Below are 22,349 nucleotides of genomic sequence, written 5' to 3' on the forward strand. Positions count from 1 at the left end.
CAAACACTTCAGTGACACACCTGTGACACTTGCATAACATGCCTATAAGAAAATATTTAGAATAATACTGAGAAACTGTATTTCATTTAGGGATTATCTTTTGTTAATCAAGTAATGCCATCATCTTTGTTAATTAGCCAGGCCCCATGAATGTCTAAGCGGTCCTGCTGATTACACAAGTTTGCTTATATTCACTTTTACGTTTGGACATTTTGTTTTTACTATTTCATTTGTGACTACTACAGTAATCTCTTTAATACTATTTATTTCCAAGTATGCCCACTGTATAAATGTATCCTTTGTTTAGAACCCCTCTCTCCCCTTCCCCATTAGACAATTTAATATTGAGTTTTGTGTAAATTAAGCCATTTCTTAAGGCATGAACTAGAGGACTGCGTGTGCGTGGGCTGGGGAGATGTAATCCGATTGACAGGCAGAGGCACTTGTAGGGGGGGTGGGGGTGGCGGCAACGTGGCATTGTGGGGGCGGTGCAGGGGAAACAGGGTGGGTCGACACCATTTTCGGGGCTGCTGCATGAAGTTACACACAGCCACTGTGATAAAAACATGGCAGCAGTGCATCTGTATTCGCAGCTAGGCTGCGCATGCAGGCGCTTCCATTGATTTGCGAGGGCCAGCAATGTGATGGCAATTGATTTTGCAATCGCATCCCTGTGCAGATATTTGTATGCTGGGAGGCCTTGCCCTGTGCTGGGCGGACCCCAGCATGCAGTTTTCTCATTAGCAGTTTTGCAATCTTAGCAAGACTGCTAATGAAGCTGAATAAGGTCCTAATACATCCAGCTCATTTACTTGTTAAGACACTGTAATGGTGTCTAGACACATACATAATCATGTAGGAGGAATGCCACAAATAGGAATAAATATAAAATCTAATATAAACACAGTGGGGTATATGCAATTGCGGTCGAATTCCCGAAAATGTCGAAAAACTGGACTTTTTCGCCCAAAAAAATAAATTCGACAATGCAATTCAGTACTTTCCGTCAAAAAAACGGACTTTCCAAATTCGACTTTTTGAAATTCGACATTTGTCAAAATCGACATTTCTGCAATGGTACAAATGCGGCAATTCGCCAAAAGTATATTCAATTGAAGTTTGGAAATTCGACAACAGTGCTTTTAGACAGTAAATTCGTCATTTTCAATCTGCCACACTTTGGTGGCGGAATCTAATAAAAAAATTTAAAAACATGTTTTTTTGGTGTTTTTTTTATTAGTAATAGCATATCTATTTATATTAGAAGGGATTAGGTACTTGGTTTGTCTATTTTGAAGGCACAAGTATTATTTATATATTTTTAAAAATATTATTTTTTATTATTATTATTTTTTTAAATGGAATGGTAAAAATCAGAAAAAAAATTGCGTGGGGTCCCCCCTTCTAAGCATAACCAGCCTCGGGCTCTTCGAGCCGGTCCTGGTTCTAAAAATCCAGGGGGAAAAATGACAGGGGATCCCCCGTATTTTTAAAACCAGCACCGGGCTCTGCGCCTGGTGCTGGTGCAAAAAATACGGGGGACAAAAAGAGTAGGGGTCCCCCATATTTTTTAAACCAGCATCGGGCTCCACTAGCTGGACAGATAATGCCACAGCCGGGGGTCACTTTTATGCAGCGCCCTGCGGCCGTGGCATTAAATATCCAACTAGTCACCCCTGGCCGGGGTACCCTGGGGGAGTGGGGACCCCTTCAATCAAGGGGTCCCCCCCCAGCCACCCAAGGGCCAGGGGTGAAGCCCGAGGCTGTCCCCCCCATCCAAGGGCTGCGGATGGGGGGCTGATAGCATTGAGAAAATTGAAAGAATATTGTTTTTTCCAGTAGTACTACAAGTCCCAGCAAGCCTCCCCCGCAAGCTGGTACTTGGAGAACCACAAGTACCAGCATGCGGGAGAAAAACGGGCCCGCTGGTACCTGTAGTTCTACTGAAAAAAAAATACCCAAATAAAAACAGGACACGCACACCGTGAGAGTAAAACTTTATTTCACACAATTCGACACACACACATACTTACCTATGTTCACACGCCGACCTCTGTCCACTTGTCCAAGTAGAATCCACGTGTACCTGTGACTAAAATTATACTCACCTGATACAGTGTCCGGATTATAATCCACGTACTTGGCAAATAAAAAAAAACGAACACCCGGACCAAACGGACTGAAAGGGGTCCCATGTTTACACATGGGACCCCTTTCCCCGAATGCAGAGACCCCCCGTGACTGCTGTCACAGAAAGGTCCCTTCAGCCAATCAGCGAGCGCAACGTCCTGGCACTCTGCTGATTGGCTATGCGCGTCTGAGCTGTCAGACAGTGCATCGCAAAGCCTCTCCATTATATTCAATGGTGGGAACTTTGCGGTCAGCGGTGAGGTCACCCGCGGTCAGCGGCTGACCGCGGGTAACCCCACTGCTGACCGCAAAGTTCCCACCATTGAAACTAATGGAGGGAGCTGTGCGATGCGCTGTCTGCCAGCAGACGCGGATCCAGCCTATCAGGAGAGTGCCATGAAGTAGCGCTTCCTGATTGGCTTAAGAGACCTTTCTGTGACAGCAGTCACGGGGGGGGGGGGGGGGTCTCTGCATTCGGGGAAAGGGGTCCCATGTGTAAACATGGGACCCTTTTCAGTCCGTTTGGTCCGGGTGTTCGTTTTGTTGTTTTGCCAAGTTCGAGGATTATTTTAAAAGATCCGGACACTAGATTGAGGTGAGTATAATTTTATTCACAGGTACACGTGGATTCTACATGGACAAGTGGACAGAGGTCGGCGTGTGAACATAGGTAAGTATGTGTGTGTCGACATGTGTGAAATAAAGTTTTACTCTCACGGTGTGCGTGTCCTGTTTTTATTTGGGTATTTTTTTCCAGTAGAACTACAGGTACCAGCGGGCCCGTTTTTCTCCCGCATGCTGGTACTTGTGGTTCTCCAAGTACCAGCTTGCGGGGGAGGCTTGCTGGGACTTGTAGTACTACTGGAAAAAACAATATTCTTTCAATTTTCATAAGGCTATCAGCCCCCCATCCGCAGCCCTTGGATGGTGGGGACAGCCTCGGGTTTCACCCCTGGCCCTTGGGTGGCTGGGGGGGACCCCTTGATTGAAGGGGTCCCCACTCCCCCAGGGTACCCCTGCCAGGGGTGACTAGTTGGATATTTAATGCCACGGCCGCAGGGCGCTGTATAAAAGTGACCCCCGGCTGTGGCATTATCTGTCCAGCTAGTGGAGCCCGATGCTGGTTTAAAAAATACGGGGGACCCCTACTCTTTTTGTCCCCCGTATTTTTTGCACCAGTACCAGGCGCAGAGCCCGGTGCTGGTTTTACAAATACGGGGGATCCCCTGTCAGTTTTTCCCCCGGATTTTTAGAACCAAGACCGGCTCAAAGAGCCCGAGGCTGGTTATGCTTTGGAGGGGGGACCCCACGCAATTTTTTTTCGGGTTTTTTACCGTTTTTTCAGTTTTTTAAAAAATCGGATCGAAATCCGTCAAATCGGCCGTTTTTCGACAGCGGGACTGTCGAATCCGTTTTTTATTGAATATGTTGAATTCCAGCACCCACTTGCCGGAATTCGACGGTCGAATTGTGTCGAATTAAAAAATGGGCAAAAAATTGCCGCGATTCGCCGTTAATTGCATATACCCCAGTATCCCTGTACTTTATTACCATAGCACCTCGAGTGACATACAGTATAATAGGGGTAATTCTGAGTTGATCGCAGCAGGAACTTTGTTAGCAGTTGGGCAAAACCATGTGCACTGCAGGGGAGGCAGATATAACGTGTAGAGAGAGTAAGATTTGGGTGGGTTATTTTGTTTCTGTGCAGGGTAAATACTGGCTGCATTATTTTTACACTGCAATTTAGATTGCAGATTGAACACACCGCACCCAAATCTAACTCTCTCTGCACATGTTATATCTGCCCCTCCTGCAGTGCACATGGGCCCTCATTCCGAGTTGTTCACTCGCTAGCTGCTTTTAGCAGCTTTGCACACGCTAAGCTGCCGCCTACTGGGAGTGAATCGTAGCTTTGCAGAATTGCGAACGAAAGATTCGCATAATTGCGAATATAAATTTATTTGCAGTTTCTGAGTAGCTCGGGACTTAATCTGCCACTGCGATCAGTTCAGTCAGTTTCGTTCCTGGTGTGACGTCACAAACACACCCAGCGTTCGCTCAGACACTCCCCCGTTTCTCCAGCCACTCCCGTGTTTTTCCCAGAAACGGCAGCGTTTTTCCGCATACACCCATAAAACGGCCAGTTTCCGCCCAGAAACACCCACTTCCTGTCAATCACACTCCGATCACCAGAACGATAAAAAATCCTCGTTATGCCGTGAGTAAAATACCTAACTTTTTAGCAAATTTACTTCTGCGCAGACGCACTGTGAACATTGCGCATGCGCAGTAAGCGACTAATCGCAATATAGCGAAACTCGGCAACGAGCGAACAACTCGGAATGAGGGCCATGGTTTTGCCCATTTGCTTACAAATTTGCTGCTGCGATCAACTCAGAATTACCCCCAAGATTACAATCATTACTCAAGATATTTGAGACATAAAATAATCCTGCAGTAGATATTTAGCAATAAAACAATCTGTCTATCTGAAAGCATATGTCTACCTGGAAGTGTTATATGTAGTTTGCCTACCCATAATACCACCTACTATGACAGTCCCATGCCATCTGCAAATACTGAAACTTGAAGTTGCATTGGTACCACTTAACATTATTGTGCCTAGCCTAGGACTAATGGTATTCTACACACACACACACACACACACACACACACACACACACACACACATACACACGTATATGATTCACAGACACAGACTGCACACACAAACATACATAACACAACACACTGTATCTTTAAACAAACAAATACTGTGCAATCAGTAGCGGCTCTTGCCACGGGCAAGCAGTACTTTTGCCCGGGGCGCTGCTGTATCGGGGGCGCCGCCACCGTGGCAAGAGCCGCTACTAACTAGGATGGCGGCAGCGGTTGTGAAAAGGTCCTCTCCACGAAGGGAATCTAGATGCAGTAGCATCTAGATTCCCTTTGCGGAGAGGACCTTTCTGTGCAGCGCTATGGGAGAGACATCATGACGTCTCTCCCATAGATCAGAGGAGCAGCACCGGCGGCGGAGACGGAGTGCAGTGGTCGGGAAGCAGGAACGGGGCTGGTATTTTTTTTTTTTTTACTAGGTGCACAGCAACTGGTGGGTACAACTACTGGGGCCACAACTAATGGGGGCACAGCTGCAGGGGGCATACTAACGGGGCACAACTACTGGGGCCACAACTAATGGGGGCACAGCTGCAGGGGGCACAACTACTGGGGCCACAACTAAGGTCGCACAGCTGCAGGGGGCACACTAAGGGGGGCACAACTAATGGGGGCGCCGCCGCCGTGGCAAGAGCCGCTACTAACTAGGATGGCGGCAGCGGTTGTGAAAAGGTCCTTTCCGCGAATGCGTCTAGATTCCCTTTGCGGAGAGGATCTTTCCGTGCAGCGCCATGGGAGAAACATCATGACGTCTCTCCCATAGATCAGAGGAGCGGCGCCGGTGGCGGAGACGGAGTGCAGTGGTCGGGAAGCAGGAACGGGGCTGGTAAGTATTTTTTTTTTTTTTTTACTAGGTGCACAGCAACTGGTGGGCACAACTACTAGGGCCACAACTAATGGGGGCACAGCTGCAGGGGGCATACTAAGGGGGCACAACTACTGGGGCCACAACTAATGGGGGCACAACTACTGGGGCCACAACTAATGGTCGCACAGCTGCAGGGGGCACACTAATGGGGGCACAACTACTGGGGCCACAACTAATGGGGGCACAGCTGCAGGGGGCATAACAGCTACTGGGGGCACAGCTGCAGGGGGCACAACTACTGGGGGCACAGCTGCAGGGGGCACAACAGCTACTGTGGGCACATCTCTACAGTGTGCACAACTCTACAGGGGGCAAACTGACCACGCCCCTTTCCTATTAAGCCACGCCCCCATTTTTCACACGTGCCGCAGGTGTGCACTAACCCTGTTTCACCGTCGGGGGGGGGGGGTTGCGCCAAAGGAAACTTTCACCTTGGGCGCCCCACCAAGTTCTAGAACCAGCCCTGAGTGCACTGCACACTTACCCAGGGGCTGCAAAGGACACACTGCTAACTACGGCACAGTGAGGATGACATATGGAGATGCTGTGCAAGAGCAGCAGCTCCCACTCAATGACAGACGCTGTAGGGAGACTTTGCTGGTAAGATCTCCCTGCAGCGGTAGCTGCGGTCACGGCTTTTCTTGAGATGGAGACACAGCTGTCTCTGTCTCTAAAAAGCAAATTCAGTCCATCAGGGGGGTTTCTGTGCAACCAGAAACCCCCCTGTGTGTGCTACTGGAAGTACAAAGCAAACTGTGGACCTAGGAAACCAGTCTCTAAATTAAGAAAAATAGTTTTGTATCTGATGAAACAATTAGTGCATATTTGTGTATATCTGTACAGCACTGGTAATAAGCACAAGGCTTTATGAAGATCACTAACAGCATATGTGACTACAGCAGGGCCAGGCACTTCTGGCATATGCAAGAAGGGCTGATGGTCTGGTGGTCTGGAACAGTCACATATAGAGCAGGGAAACTTCCGGCTCTCTGTTTTAATCCCCCCCCCCCCAAGTACCCGTTTCAAAGAAATATGGGGGCGTGCCGCTAGTCCACTCCCCATGACTCGCGACATGCCCCTGTGAGCAGTGTCCGTGCGTGCACCCCTTTCATGCTCGCCCACCCCATTTTACGTGCTCACACACCTGACACAAATGCCAGGGCCGAAAAGCGACCCCAGTCCGTCCATGGATTACAGTATCTGTGAATGCTATGCTGTATGACTTTCTTCTCTGCATTTTCCATATCACCTGCTAGTAACAGCTTACTGAGATAACTTGAGAAGCAAGAAGCATAATATCTCATTAGATCCCAGGCCCAAAGTATAATTAGAAGTGTCAGATTTGTATCCCTGGCTATCTGAATGTATGGCTGTTAGTGCCATGTTTTAATTGGATAATTCACTGTGTTTTTCTTACTGTGACACAGGATGTAGGAAAAGTATAACTTTAAACAAAGAGGTATGGAGAACATGCATGTGAGAGATCTTAATTTCCCTGGGCTTCATGCCACAGCAGGAAACACACACTGAACTAAGGTTATATAATAATGATCAGTGACAGACATGAAATAAATTAACCATGTGGAATCACATGTTGAGTGAGATCAACAAACAGAAAACTGGTAGAGACAGATAAAAGCTGAGCACCTGTTACAAAAACAAATTCAGTCTCAAAAAAGTCCAATTTAAATTATTGTATACAAAATGGAACTAAAAAAAGGTTCAATAAATGCTGTTCTACACAATTAAAGATAACTGTAGAGAGACTAGACTTCTGTACAACCTCCTAAATTATTTAATCAATACCACTGAAGCTCAACCAAAATCAAAACTAATTTTGGGATATGTCAAAGGAAGGAGCACAGGGCAGAAAGAGACATTGGAGGTGATTTACAAAGTATAAAAGATCCAATGTCGTTCCTAAGTATAAATGTTACTTTGGGCCCACTATGCACATAGGAATCCATTGCAAGATGGACGCATTTACGGATGGAGCAGCAATTTTAACAGACACATGGCAAGAAATAGGTGAAGTGGAGACATTCCTACTGAAGTACAAAGAACTTCCACTGCAGAAACAAGACTTCACTATATGGCTGAGATTTGTGTGATAAGATAATAGGCTGAAGGGTGGGAATTTGAATGAATGTTCCTTACTGGTCACATTTCTATTTTCTTTTCACTAACTACCCACTATTGGATATAAACAGAATTCTTACATGTATTACCAACAGTTCTCAAATTTCCACACTGTTGTGATTAATACGAGAAACAAACACACTGGACAAAATAATATGGAATGCTCACATTAGACGTTAATATGGTTTTACATCACCACCTGCTTTAATGACAGCTCGGATTTTCCAAGGCATGCCATCAATATGGCTGTGGATCACATTCATATCGCATTGCAACCCATTCCATGACCAAGTGGTCGTTCAATGCAGCAAAATTTGGGGGTGTTTGTGTTTCTTCTTAACAACCCAATCCAACATGTCCCTAATTTTTTCAATAACATTGAGATCTGGTGAATTGGTGGGCCATGTGAGATGTGGCACGTCAATGTGGTGCTCTGCAAACCAATCCTGCACAATCTTAGCGCCATGGACAGTACAGTTATCATCCTCAAACTGTGGATCCACAAAATTGTCTTGGTCTTTCAGAAACTGGACAAATGCAGATCTGCATGATCTAACAATGTCCCATAGTCCACTGTTTCATGCAATTGGACACCTCAACTAAGGGTCAAGCTCCAGCACTCTAAATACACCCCTAAAACATTATACTTCCACATCTTTTCTGCACAGCTCGTTGAACACAGTCTGGTTGGAACGCTTCCCTAGCCCTCCTCATGACTCTGGAGTGGCCATCATTGGAATGTAAGCAAAATCTGGATTCATCTGACCATATGATGCATTTCCAATGTTTCCAGTCGTCCAGTGACAATGTTGTTTAGCCCATGTCAGATGCTGTGTCTTTTGGATTGTTGTTAACCTGGGTCATACCTGGGCTATTCGAGTGAAAATTGCACTATTGGAGTAGTTCCTGATGCATTTGGAAATTACTGGTTGTTGTTAGAGGCTCTAAATGCATGCAGTTTTGCCCACTGTTCCGCTGCTGAGATTCTTGGTGTCTATGTTTCTTCCACTTTAATTGGTTATTGCTCACTGTATCCGACTGCACTCCAACAAACGCCACCACCTCCATCAGGCTCTGGCCATACTCTCGGCCAAAAACAATGGCTCCATTTTACCACTCAGTCATGTCACATGTATGACCCATGGTTCCACCCGAAAAGAAACAATGAAGTATATATACTAAGGTGTGAGTTTTTTTTAGAAGTAGAGATATTACCCATAGTGTTAATATCATCATCATACAATATTAGCTCATCCCCACTGGAATCCACCTTTAAAGTCTCTGTACTTTGATATAATTAGTGAGAAATGTCTTCCCTGTGGAATTTGTATTTCATTTTTATGAACATCAGCTTTTCCATCTTTTTAAGAAGTAGCCTCCTATGCCGATTGCTCACAAGGTTCCCATTTGTGCTAAACACTCTGAGTACACACTGGAGGGTGGGCAGCTTAAGTAAAGCAAAGCTACTTTGTATAAGGGTCTCTGAGTACACACTGGAGGGTGGGCAGCTTAAGTTAAGCAAAGCTACTTTGTATAAGGGTCTCCAAATTACCTTTTTGTCCTCCCAGTAGTCAAAAATACTGTCTGATATTGTTATTAAAACCACTATTCTATTGATGATTGCTGTATCAGATTGATTCATTGTAGAGGTGTCAATATTTTTGGCCAATTCTTTTAGGCCTGACCAGATGTCATTATGTTGTGGATTTTATCCTCATCACCAGTTGGTCTCTGTGAAAAGGTTCATTTTTTCCAGACAGCAGCACTTGCTGGAGAAACTGAAACAGTGTCATGTGCAACTTGAGCTGACAACTTGCTCATAAGGACCTCTTTGCATCTCCTAAGATGTGTCAGTTGGAAAGAAAGATGTTACATTTGCCATAAACCTAGGATCAAGCATGGTTGTCAAAGTTTAGTGATCCTATTGCAAGATATTGACATTCTTTTTGTATTGGCGAAGCAAATAAATAGCTTTATCTCTAGCCCAACAGACAGTACTTATTAGAAACGCTTCATTTCACCTCCTCCTTCAGTTTCTCTGTCTGCTTTTACATTATGTTAATTAAGGGAATCCCTTGATTCAGGTTGACAGTGTCTGAACACACTTCATTGGTTTCTACTTTAAATAGTTTTAGTACCTTGCATAACATGGAAAGTATTCTCCACTCTGCTGGACTAAAGTACATTCCCCTACTCTCCCTATGTCATGGCTTGTTCTGTAGGTTTGGATGACTTGTTGCTGTTCTTCTATTTTCTGAAGCATATAAAGGGTGGTTACCACCTCTTGCTTCAGTTGGTGGCATGACAAACTGAACTATTCTTACAGGTGCTGCAATTGTCTACATGCAGTTACTGAATGGAGAAAATGTCAAGCAATTTTTTGGGCCACAGACAGCATTTCCTGCATGCCCATGCCATTTTTTCAATAATACTGTACCACCAAGTTGATTGTGTGTGCAAAACATGGGAGTTGTTCAAATTCTCCCAGTTGTAATGTTCTCACAAAATTAGTTATGTTTTCAGACATGATAATCCTGTGTAGAGTTCTACTAGGGTAAGCTATTTTGCTATGACATCCATTAGTTTTTCTAACAGGTTGACACTGGTATGCCTTTTAGTGAAGCACCCACCCAGTGGGCTCTCACATTCATGTAATGTTTACTGTGACCACTACTGCTTGTCCACATATCTGCGGTTAAGTAGATAAGGGGTACATTGGCATTTTCTAGGCCATTCTTTTTTTAACCTTCTGGAACAGGCAAATAATTGCTGTTCTGGTAAAATGGAACCAATATGGAATTTGGTAGTGTGGACACAGGACATCAAGTACTGTCTAATACCAGATGCATTAATGATGGATATTGGATGTAGATATAATATTAGCATGGCCATTGTGGCTTCAGTTATCTGCTGTGCAACTGGATGGCAGCTTTCATACTTCCTTCCTCTTGCAAAGGATTGTTTGACAATCAATTGTTGTTTGAAACTACTGTCTTCTTGGTCCCTTCTGCGATGAAGATTCACCCCACACAGCAGCAGCATTCCTAAGGCACAAGGATCCATTTGGGGAATCCTGGATATGGGTGGAGTCAGTTAGCCTTTACAAATTGTTTGCAGGACTACTTCCAATCATTAATGTGGAAATTGATGATGAAGGTGTTGGCAATGGATATTGCATGTGATGGGATCTAGCTGAGAACTGGGAGCTAGCCAATGCTGGATTACTTACTCCAAATTACTTAGCAAGGAGGAGGTTCCTAGATGGTTAATGTCCCTAACTCTTTTTCCTTTGACTTTACAAATGGTACAGATACTGTAGCTTGACAAATGTTGTCAGGATATGGATAAAAATAATTCCACACAAAAGAGGTGTTTTTTTTGTCTTATATCCAGGCATGACAATGGAATTCTTTTTATCACAGGCAAGAACTGCTGCCACTGATGACTGACTTGCTTTGACACAAACAACATCCTCATCAACAGGATCATAATCATCAATATCCTCAATAGTGTCAGATACACAGATATCACCAAAACACCAGTAGCACTAGAAAGACCACCACCCACAAACAAAGACCATGGCCTGTGCCTTTCCTTGCCATTGCATGTGTTGTATGGCATGTTGACAAATTTATGTTTTTTGGCAGTAAACATTACCTTTATTAAGAAAAATATTTAGATTTGAGGTGCCTTTTCTTAAACTTTGTGTCTCCTGGACCACCTTTGGTAGATGTACTATCATGACTGGCAGTAGCTGCAGCACTAGTACAAGGTTGTTGCTCCTGCTCTTATATCTGATCCATATATTTTTTTACACACTGTGACTCGCATCACTTCTAGTAAGGGTGACACACTGGCACCTAATGAACATTATTATTTTACACACAATGTTTGAACTTGAACAACACACACATTTTATTTTTTTATACACTTAACTCACTTCTGGAAATGATGGCACACTAGGACCTAATGAATGTTATTAATTTAACAACACAATGTCTGAACCTGAACAACACATGTTTTATTTTTTTATACACTGCAACTAACAGCACTTCTAGTAATGGTAGCACACACACATAATGAAAATTATTTTTTTACAGTTTTATTTTACATTTCTTTAACACAATGCCTGCACTGAATACACAATTTAGTGCCACACAGTGCTGCATCCCACAGCCCTTTACAGACACAGTCACAGCAGTAATGCAGTTCACAGCCATTCACGGATATTCTGACACAGTCACAGTACTGCTACAGCCCACATCCCTTCATAGTCTAACACAGCCACAGTAGTGCCACAATAGAGCTGCAGCCCACAGCGCTTCAGAGCCTGAAACAGTCACAGTAGTCCCACAGGATTCTGCAGCTCACAGACCCCCACCGTATCCCTCCAGCGCCATTCGTGAAATGGTGCCCTAATAACTGAGGGAGGGACTTTTATAGAATCCTAAATATGCAAAATCCAAAGCTGGAAAGATGACGCTTTGCCTCATCTTGAAATCCAAGTCTGCCAGATAAACAAGAACCTGGGCTCGGAACTACTCGCAAACTGCAAATTTGGGTGGGTTTGGTTTTCAGATATCCCAGACACTCTGCCTAGCTTGCCAATTATAGTCGTCTGTTAGAGCCCTTGTTGTTCTGTGTTGTAATCCAGATCTTCCTTGCCATTCTTTCTTCTCCAGTTATCCTGCAAACCTGGTCCGTCAGTAATATCCTGCTAGTCCGTGTTACAGCTTATCCTGCAACCTGGTCCGTCAGTCATATCCTGCAAATCCATGTTACAGCTATTCCAGCAAACTTGATCTGTCAGCTAACACCCAGCAAGTCCACATATCAGCCTATCTGCCAAACCTGGACTGTCAGTTATATCCTGCAAGTCCACATGTCAGCCTATCCTGCAAACCTGGTTTGTCAGCAAAACACCCAGCAGTCAGTCCGGCACATCATGTCAGTCTGGGAAAGAGTTAATTTGGTGCCGCATAGGACTATAAAAATTTCTTTATAATGGGCTCTTACAGAATTTGTCCCTTGTGAACCAACAGTGCATATGCATAAGAAATGCCTGTATCGGTAATCAAGGAGTTTGTTGGTGGTGCACCCAGAGTCAATGGTACATATCAGGGTTGCAAAGGAAAAGAGAGACTCTTTGTTGGGGCACGCTTGAAAACTAAAACTTAACTTTTAATTAGAATCTGATTAAATTATGGTACACAAGATCAACACACATATATACATTTTTTATGGCACTTTAGGAAAAAAGACCACAGACTTGTTATAGCCTTTCTCCACTGGTGTTTTATATTTGCAAGAAATAATTCTCACTCATAAAGTAATTAAAAGTAATCAATCTCAAATTGATGTAACTAAAAAAGATGACAGTGACACCTGAGGTGAAAATATTAGAAATTAGATTTCAATATCACAGGATAATAAAATAAATAATCAGAGAAACTAATAAAATACGAAGTGTTTATGTGAAAAGGAGAGGTGTTGGAGCAACCTTTGACCATTACCGATTTCACACCTATATTTCCCTCTTCTTATTTTATTAGTTTCTCGGATCATTTATTTATTCCATTCGTCTTCTTATTTATTGCACTTTATTATCATAAATATGAAGGTAGCAGATTAACCTTTACCAGGATATATCACTTATATAGGCAATTGTTGAAGAACTACAATCGTAGTCCAATTTTATCATATCTAATGCCTATGTATCTCATGTTAAGGATTTCTTATTATCCTGTGATATTGAAATCTAATTTCTAATATTTTCACCTCAGGTGTCACTGTCATCTTTATTAGTTACATCAATTTGAGATTGATTACTTTTAATTACTTTATGAGTGAGAATTATTTCTTGCAAATATAAAACACCAGTGGAGAAAGGCTATAACAAGTCTGTGGCCTTTTTTCCTAAAGTGTCATAAAAAATGTATATATGTGTGTTGATCTTGTATACCATAATTTAATATGATTCTAATTAAAAGTTAAGTTTTAGTTTTCAAGCGTGCCCCAACAAAGAGTCTCTCTTTTCCTTTGCAACCCCATCATGTCAGTCTGCAAACATCTCTCAAGGCCAAGCTTTGGTCAATCCTGCACCTTCAGTCCGACCCTTTACATCCTGCTAGACCAAGCCTTGGTCCATCCTGCATACCTGATCTGCCAGCTGACGTACTGCAAGGCCAAGCAACTTCAGCCCTAATATATCTGGCTAGACTGCTGTTATCCTGTGCTATCAGGGATCACTGGTTTATTGGGTGAGCTCCTACTGCTGGAGGAATTAAGTCCAGGGGACCCCCTAAGTACCGGTCTGCGCAGTGGAGGGTTGCCCACCACCGAGCATACACAGATGCTCCCATTCAAAATGTATGGGGTGCGTGCAGGTCTATGATGCACACATGTCCCATTTGTTCCCGGCGGTGTGCCTTGCCAGGTGCACCTAGTCGCAGACAGAGACACGAATAGCATGGCTCCATCTGTATTCTTTCATAACAGTTTCGGCCCTGATATACTATATGTAGTTTGTTTAATCTGTGCATTGTATAAAATCTACATTGTGCAGGAATTCACAGTTCTGCAAGAACAAGAAGATGAGGTGGCAGAAAGGGGTGGATGATCCCAAAGTTTGCCCATCGGTGCTGTGGCTCTATATGGAGGAGAGGGAGTGCTTGAGCGTAGGCATGGCTGTAGGGAGATGAAAGCCCCAGGCTGTGAGAGATTCTTTCAGGATAGAGAGGGAGAGCAGTGCAAGCAGATGAGGCTGCCCTGTTTTCTATCTGCCTCCCAGCCTGCAGCCAGAAAGTGATTGATAGATGGCTGCAGCTATCCACCAATAAGAGAGCTGACAGCCATTTACTGTATAGAAGCACACGGAGAACTAGTGCGGGATCACAGGAGTGGTAAGTTATGATTTAAAAAAAAAAAGTAATGTTATTCCTGTGAATGGTTAGGTAGGAGCCCTTGTGTATTGCTTTGCCCAGGGACTACAATGCTGTCCGCACCCCCATAGTAATGCCTCTGGCCCTGAGCACTGAGTAGTCGCTGTGCCTGGGGTGGGAGGGGATAGAGATGAGGAGGATTGGAGGAAGCAGAGGGGCCAGCCCGGCACTGCCTCCTGAGCCCAGCTGCTGCTTTAAGACTACCTTCCAGCTGCAGCCGCTGGGCATTTCTGACACAGTTGCAGGCAAAGGTTTAAAGAAGAGGCGGCCAAAACATCGATCGCAATCTACCGGTAGATCACGGAGCTCTCGCCGGTAGATCACGATCCAAGTGTGACTTGCCGCCTCTGCCGCCTGAGTCCAGAGCATTCCCAATGATACATTGCACGGGTGACATCATGACGTCAGCGGCGCACCCACGCAAAGCATGACTGGGAATGTGATGTGAGGAGCCTATGCACCTGCTGGATCTAGTTTGATCCAGTCAGCCCCGGCGGCAGTAGGACAGCAGCAGCGGTGGGAAGCGGGAGCAGGCACGTGACAGTGGGGATCCAGCCAGCCAGCAGGGAGAAAACCAGCCAGCAGGGAGACAGCCAGCCAGTGGGGATCCAGCCAGCTAAAGTAAGTTAAAGTAGATTAATGTTAGTGTGGGCACATGGCAGTGTGGAGGCATATCTGGCACTGTGGGAACATGGCACTGTGGGGGCATATGTGTATCTGGCACTGTGGGGGCGTATGTGGCTCTATGGGGGCATATGTGGCTGGCACTGTGGGGGCATATCTGGCACTGTGGGGGCATATGTGGCACTGTGGGGGCATATCTGGCACTGTGGGCACATGGCACTGTGGGGGCATATGTGTATCTGGCACCGTGTGGGCATATGTGGCACTGTGGGGACATATGTGGCAATGTGGGGGCATAACTGGCACTGTGGGGGCATATGTGTATCTGGCACTGTGGGGGCATATGTGTATCTGGCACTGTAGGGGCAAATGTGTTTGAGGTTTTTACCTGTGGGTGCCAATGTTTGATTTCATGTGTGACAGTCATTACACCTTGTGGAGCAAGGCTACGCCCCTTTTTGTTATACCATGCCCCTTTATGCCACACCCCTTTTTGGGTGCCCGCAATTATCCCGCCTAGGTAGATCACAAAAGCTTTTTAGCTTTCAAAGTAGATCACCAATTCCAAAAGTCTGGCCACCCCTGATTTAAAGCAACACAATATATATTTACAATGCATGTGCTGGGTGGACCATTAGATTGCAGTCAGTGCAGTCGAGAGCCGGGATGTACCCAGGTACTTTCCAAGGGGCGTGGCCTAATCACAGGAGGTGTGGTCATGTACCGTGCTGGGCTGAGTAAAAGAGCTGCAGCTGCTGCTGCTGCTGCTGCTAGGTAAGGGGCAGGGGGCCTGGGCTCCTACTGGACCCTCACTGGGACCCTCCATCAGACCTGGGCCCGGGTAATTTGTACCAACTACCCCCCTCTCTTAGCACCACTGATTGCAGTGGGGCACAACCATGGTATTTTGCATTGTACTGTATTACTTTAGAGCAGAAGCTGTGGGGAATGAAGATAAAAGTTTCCTATTAAAAAATTGAAATACAGTAAATTCAATTCAAATTCCTGTTCTGGAATTAAAGAGACAAAGTATGTTAAATCTCCTTTGGAACTTAAATACTTAAAGAGAAAATATAGGTTGATGACCAAATGATAATAATAATAATAATAATAATAATAATAATAATAATAATAATAATAAATATTATGGAAAAATGTCCAACTGGCAAATGTTTGTTCTTACTTACAATAACAAGGTAAGACATTGCTACTGCAATACGATTTCACCTCCATGGCAACAGCACTGGAATGCAATAAAATATGTCATAACATACAATTGTAAAAGAGAGTATCAAGTGACACGATATTGCAGGTCAACAACCAGATTTTAGTTTGAACATGGGAGTAGTGCTGGAAAAGTAGAAAATACAGTAACTCTTTCATCACTTATAGTAAATTATATCCCTGCAGCTCAAAGTTAACGATTGATGAACTTGGGGGATGGCTATGCACTATCGAATGATAGTAAGTAAATAAAGATGAGAAAAAATGATAGAAAACAGAGAAAAAAAGAAACATTTTAGTATTTGTATGCTTTACAGATAAGTTATGCTGTTTATCCTATTTACCTTGATTACTAGTTGGTCCTTGTTCCCCATCTGACTTCCTTTACAGAGGTCCCAAAGTGACAAATAGAAGATTCAATAATGAAATTAATTTAGGATATGCTTGCTTTTGCTTAATGCTGTCACTATTGTGTATCTGTAATTGGTATGTGTATATTTAAGAACTTAGCAACATTTGCAGCTGGTCTCCTTGGTTATACCCCATTGAATAATACATGTTGTGTGTCCACTGCACTTTGTTGTCTGTTGGGTTGGGTACAATGAATTAAGTGTTTCAAATATAAAATAGGAAAATCGAAGTGGTGTTTACTTCATATTTCAGTCATCTCTCTCATTTTTTCCAGATTTCTTGGAATGTTCTGACTGTTCAGCTCCGATTAAGGCAGAAAAGAAGTCATTGTATTCTGGCAATGCTGGAGCTGTCCTTTCTATAAGAGTCTTATGTACAGATTTTAGGCCCGATTCAGACCTGATCACTGCTGTGCGTTTTCGCACAGCGGGCGATTATTGAACTACTGCGCATGCCTATGCACCACAATGTGCATGTGCGATAGCAGCGACATAATGTTGCGAAAATTTCAATCGCAAGAGGTGTACGCAAGGTTATTGACAGGAAGAGGACATTTGTGGGTGGTAACTAGAGATGAGCGCCTGAAATTTTTCGGGTTTTGTGTTTTGGTTTTGGGTTCGGTTCCGCGGCCGTGTTTTGGGTTCAAACGCGTTTTGGCAAAACCTCACCGAATTTTTTTTGTCGGATTCGGGTGTGTTTTGGATTCGGGTGTTTTTTTCCAAAAACACTAAAAAACAGCTTAAATCATAGAATTTGGGGGTCATTTTGATCCCAAAGTATTATTAACCTCAAAAACCATAATTTACACTCATTTTCAGTCTATTCTGAATACCTCACACCTCACAATATTATTTTTAGTCCTAAAATTTGCACCGAGGTCGCTGTGTGAGTAAGATAAGCGACCCTAGTGGCCGACACAAACACCGGGCCCATCTAGGAGTGGCACTGCAGTGTCACGCAGGATGTCCCTTCCAAAAAACCCTCCCCAAACAGCACATGACGCAAAGAAAAAAAGAGGCGCAATGAGGTAGCTGTGTGAGTAAGATTAGCGACCCTAGTGGCCGACACAAACACCGGGCCCATCTAGGAGTGGCACTGCAGTGTCACGCAGGATGTCCCTTCCAAAAAACCCTCCCCAAACAGCACATGACGCAAAGAAAAAAAGAGGCGCAATGAGGTAGCTGTGTGAGTAAGATTAGCGACCCTAGTGGCCGACACAAACACCGGGCCCATCTAGGAGTGGCACTGCAGTGTCACGCAGGATGGCCCTTCCAAAAAACCCTCCCCAAACAGCACATGACGCAAAGAAAAAAAGAGGCGCAATGAGGTAGCTGTGTGAGTAAGATTAGCGACCCTAGTGGCCGACACAAACACCGGGCCCATCTAGGAGTGGCACTGCAGTGTCACGCAGGATGTCCCTTCCAAAAAACCCTCCCCAAACAGCACATGACGCAAAGAAAAAAAGAGGCGCAATGAGGTAGCTGTGTGAGTAAGATTAGCGACCCTAGTGGCCGACACAAACACCGGGCCCATCTAGGAGTGGCACTGCAGTGTCACGCAGGATGTCCCTTCCAAAAAACCCTCCCCAAACAGCACATGACGCAAAGAAAAAAAGAGGCGCAATGAGGTAGCTGTGTGAGTAAGATTAGCGACCCTAGTGGCCGACACAAACACCGGGCCCATCTAGGAGTGGCACTGCAGTGTCACGCAGGATGTCCCTTCCAAAAAACCCTCCCCAAACAGCACATGACGCAAAGAAAAAAAGAGGCTTTTTACTGATATTTGGTGTTTTGGATTTGACATGCTCTGTACTATGACATTGGGCATCGGCCTTGGCAGACGACGTTGCTGGCATTTCATCGTCTCTGCCATGACTAGTGGCAGCAGCTTCAGCACGAGGTGGAAGTGGATCTTGATCTTTCCCTAATTTTGGAACCTCAACATTTTTGTTCTCCATATTTTAATAGGCACAACTAAAAGGCACCTCAGGTAAACAATGGAGATGGATGGATTGGATACTAGTATACAATTATGGACGGGCTGCCGAGTGCCGACACAGAGGTAGCCACAGCCGTGAACTACCGCACTGTACTGTGTCTGCTGCTAATATATAGACTGGTTGATAAAGAGATAGTATACTCGTAACTAGTATGTATGTATAAAGAAAGAAAAAAAAACCACGGTTAGGTGGTATATACAATTATGGACGGGCTGCCGAGTGCCGACACAGAGGTAGCCACAGCCGTGAACTACCGCACTGTACTGTGTCTGCTGCTAATATATAGACTGGTTGATAAAGAGATAGTATACTCGTAACTAGTATGTATGTATAAAGAAAGAAAAAAAAACCACGGTTAGGTGGTATATACAATTATGGACGGGCTGCCGAGTGCCGACACAGAGGTAGCCACAGCCGTGAACTACCGCACTGTACTGTGTCTGCTGCTAATATATAGACTGGTTGATAAAGAGATAGTATACTCGTAACTAGTATGTATGTATAAAGAAAGAAAAAAAAACCACGGTTAGGTGGTATATACAATTATGGACGGGCTGCCGAGTGCCGACACAGAGGTAGCCACAGCCGTGAACTACCGCACTGTACTGTGTCTGCTGCTAATATATAGACTGGTTGATAAAGAGATAGTATACTCGTAACTAGTATGTATGTATAAAGAAAGAAAAAAAAACCACGGTTAGGTGGTATATACAATTATGGACGGGCTGCCGAGTGCCGACACAGAGGTAGCCACAGCCGTGAACTACCGCACTGTACTGTGTCTGCTGCTAATATATAGACTGGTTGATAAAGAGATAGTATACTCGTAACTAGTATGTATGTATAAAGAAAGAAAAAAAAACCACGGTTAGGTCACTGGTATATACAATTATGGACGGGCTGCCGAGTGCCGACACAGAGGTAGCCACAGCCGTGAACTACCGCACTGTACTGTGTCTGCTGCTAATATAGACTGGTTGATAAAGAGATAGTATACTACTAATATTATATACTGGTGGTCAGGTCACTGGTCACTAGTCACACTGGCAGTGGCACTCCTGCAGCAAAAGTGTGCACTGTTTAATTTTAATATAATATTATGTACTCCTGGCTCCTGCTATAACCTATAACTGGCACTGCAGTAGTGCTCCCCAGTCTCCCCCACAATTATAAGCTGTGTGAGCTGAGCAGTCAGACAGATATATAATATATATAGATGATGCAGCACACTGGCCTGAGCCTGAGCAGTGCACACAGATATGGTATGTGACTGAGTCACTGTGTGCTGTGTATCGCTTTTTTCAGGCAGAGAACGGATTATAAATAAAAGTGGTGGTCACTGGTCACTATCAGCAAAACTCTGCACTGTACACTACTGAGTACTCCTAATGCTCCCCAAAATTAGTAAATCAAGTGTCTCTCTAATCTATTCTAATTCTAAACGGAGAGGACGCCAGCCACGTCCTCTCCCTATCAATCTCAATGCACGTGTGAAAATGGCGGCGACGCGCGGCTCCTTATATAGAATCCGAGTCTCGCGATAGAATCCGAGCCTCGCGAGAATCCGACAGCGTCATGATGACGTTCGGGCGCGCTCGGGTTAACCGAGCAAGGCGGGAAGATCCGAGTCGCTCGGACCCGTGAAAAAAAACATGAAGTTCTGGCGGGTTCGGATTCAGAGAAACCGAACCCGCTCATCTCTAGTGGTAACTGCCCATTTTCTGGGAGTGTCTGGAAAAACGTTCCCAAGCGTTTTCAGGGAGGGTGTGTGATGCCAACTCCGGCCCCGATCAGTCTGATTTCTTCTTCTGAGCTACGCACAGACTGCACAGAATGGGAAAAACATTAGATGGTGAGTGTGATGCGAACGGTTTTGCAGCTGTCCGCTGACTGAGGGGAATTTTCGCACAGCGTACACATGCATTCACACACTTGCACGGGCAAATGTTCACTCCACTTGGGCGGTGACTATCTGATCGCAGGACAGTGTAATTTGCAGCACAGCGATCGGGTCTGAATTAGGCCCTTTGTTATTTCAGTTACAATGGCTTAAAAGCACATATTTAAGCAGAAGCAGAGCCCAGATTTAATCTAAAGTGCATAGCCATACCTTCCAACATTTGGGAGGAGGGAATCCTGACTTTGTCACATTAAGGGCACAATTTCATAACACATGCCCCTTGCACATCGTGCTGGGTGTTTAGATGCTTCCTGGTTTGCTATGCAGTGCAGCAGGTAAGACAGTGATTTCCCACCCTATCTCCATGGCAGGTGTTTGGGACAGCAACACAGTGCCCGAAAAATGCGACTGTACAGATAAAAACAGGACAGTTGGGAGGTATGGCATAGATAGTGACTACAAGAAAAGAGAACCCGCATAAGACCATTAGGTAGTATAATATATATATGTATGTGTATATATACTCTGCTCAAAAAAATACAGGAAAAACTAAAATAACACATCCTAGATCTGAATGAATTAAATATTCTTATTAAATACTTTGTTCTTTACATAGTTGAATGTGCTGACAACAAAATCACACAAAAATTATCAAGGGAAATCAAATTTATTAACCCATGAAGGTCTGGATTTGGAGTCACACTCAAAATTAAAGTGGAAAAACACACTACAGGCTGATCCAACTTTGATGTAATGTCCTTAAAACAAGTCAAAATGAGGCTCAGTAGTGTGTGTGGCCTCCACGTGCCTGTATGACCTCCCTACAACGCCTGGGCATGCTCCTGATGAGGTGGCGGATGGTCTCCTGAGGGATCTCCTCCCAGACCTGGACTAATCTGTCACATGTGCTCAGTGAGAACCTGCTTTCATCTGTGAAGAGCATAGGACGCCAGTGGCGAATTTGCCAATCTTGGTGTTCTCTGGCAAATGCCAAACGTCCTGCACGGTGTTGGGCTGTAAGCACAACCCCCACCAGTGGACGTCGGGCCCTCATACCACCCTCATGTAGTCTGTTTCTGATCATTTGAGTAGACACATGCACATGTGTGGCTTGCTGGAGGTCATTTTGCAGGGCTCTGGCAGTGCTCCTCCTGTTCCTCCTTGCACAAAGGCGGAGGTAGTGGTCCTGCTGCTGTGTTGTTGCCCTCCTATGGCCTCCTCCACGTCTCCTGATGTACTGGCCTGTCTCCTGGTAGCGCCTCCATGCTCTGGCCACTACGCTTACAGACACAGCAAACCTTCTTGCCACAGCTCGCATTGATGTGCCATCCTGGATGAGCTGCACTACCTGAGCCACTTGTATGGGTTGTAGACTCCGTCTCATGCTACCACTAGAGTGAAAGCACGACCAGCTTTCAAAACATCAGCCAGAAA

The 22,349-nt window shown here is 44.7% G+C and overlaps 1 protein-coding gene across 1 annotated transcript in view; it reads right to left on the bottom strand.

The window, feature by feature from the left end:
- LOC135051009 (uromodulin-like) overlaps positions 1 to 17,024 on the bottom strand; it is a 339,516-nt gene extending 322,492 nt beyond the window's left edge. Inside the window, exons 1-2 of the mRNA XM_063957210.1 lie at positions 16,950 to 17,024; positions 16,569 to 16,624 (exon numbers count right to left, since the gene is read on the bottom strand). The gene's annotated coding sequence lies outside the window, so the exon portion shown is untranslated. The remainder of the gene's footprint in view (positions 1 to 16,568; positions 16,625 to 16,949) is intronic.
- Between the last annotated feature and the right edge of the window lie 5,325 nt (positions 17,025 to 22,349).

This window comes from Pseudophryne corroboree, chromosome 2 (assembly GCF_028390025.1).
Source record: "Pseudophryne corroboree isolate aPseCor3 chromosome 2, aPseCor3.hap2, whole genome shotgun sequence".
Lineage (NCBI taxonomy): Eukaryota > Metazoa > Chordata > Amphibia > Anura > Myobatrachidae > Pseudophryne > Pseudophryne corroboree.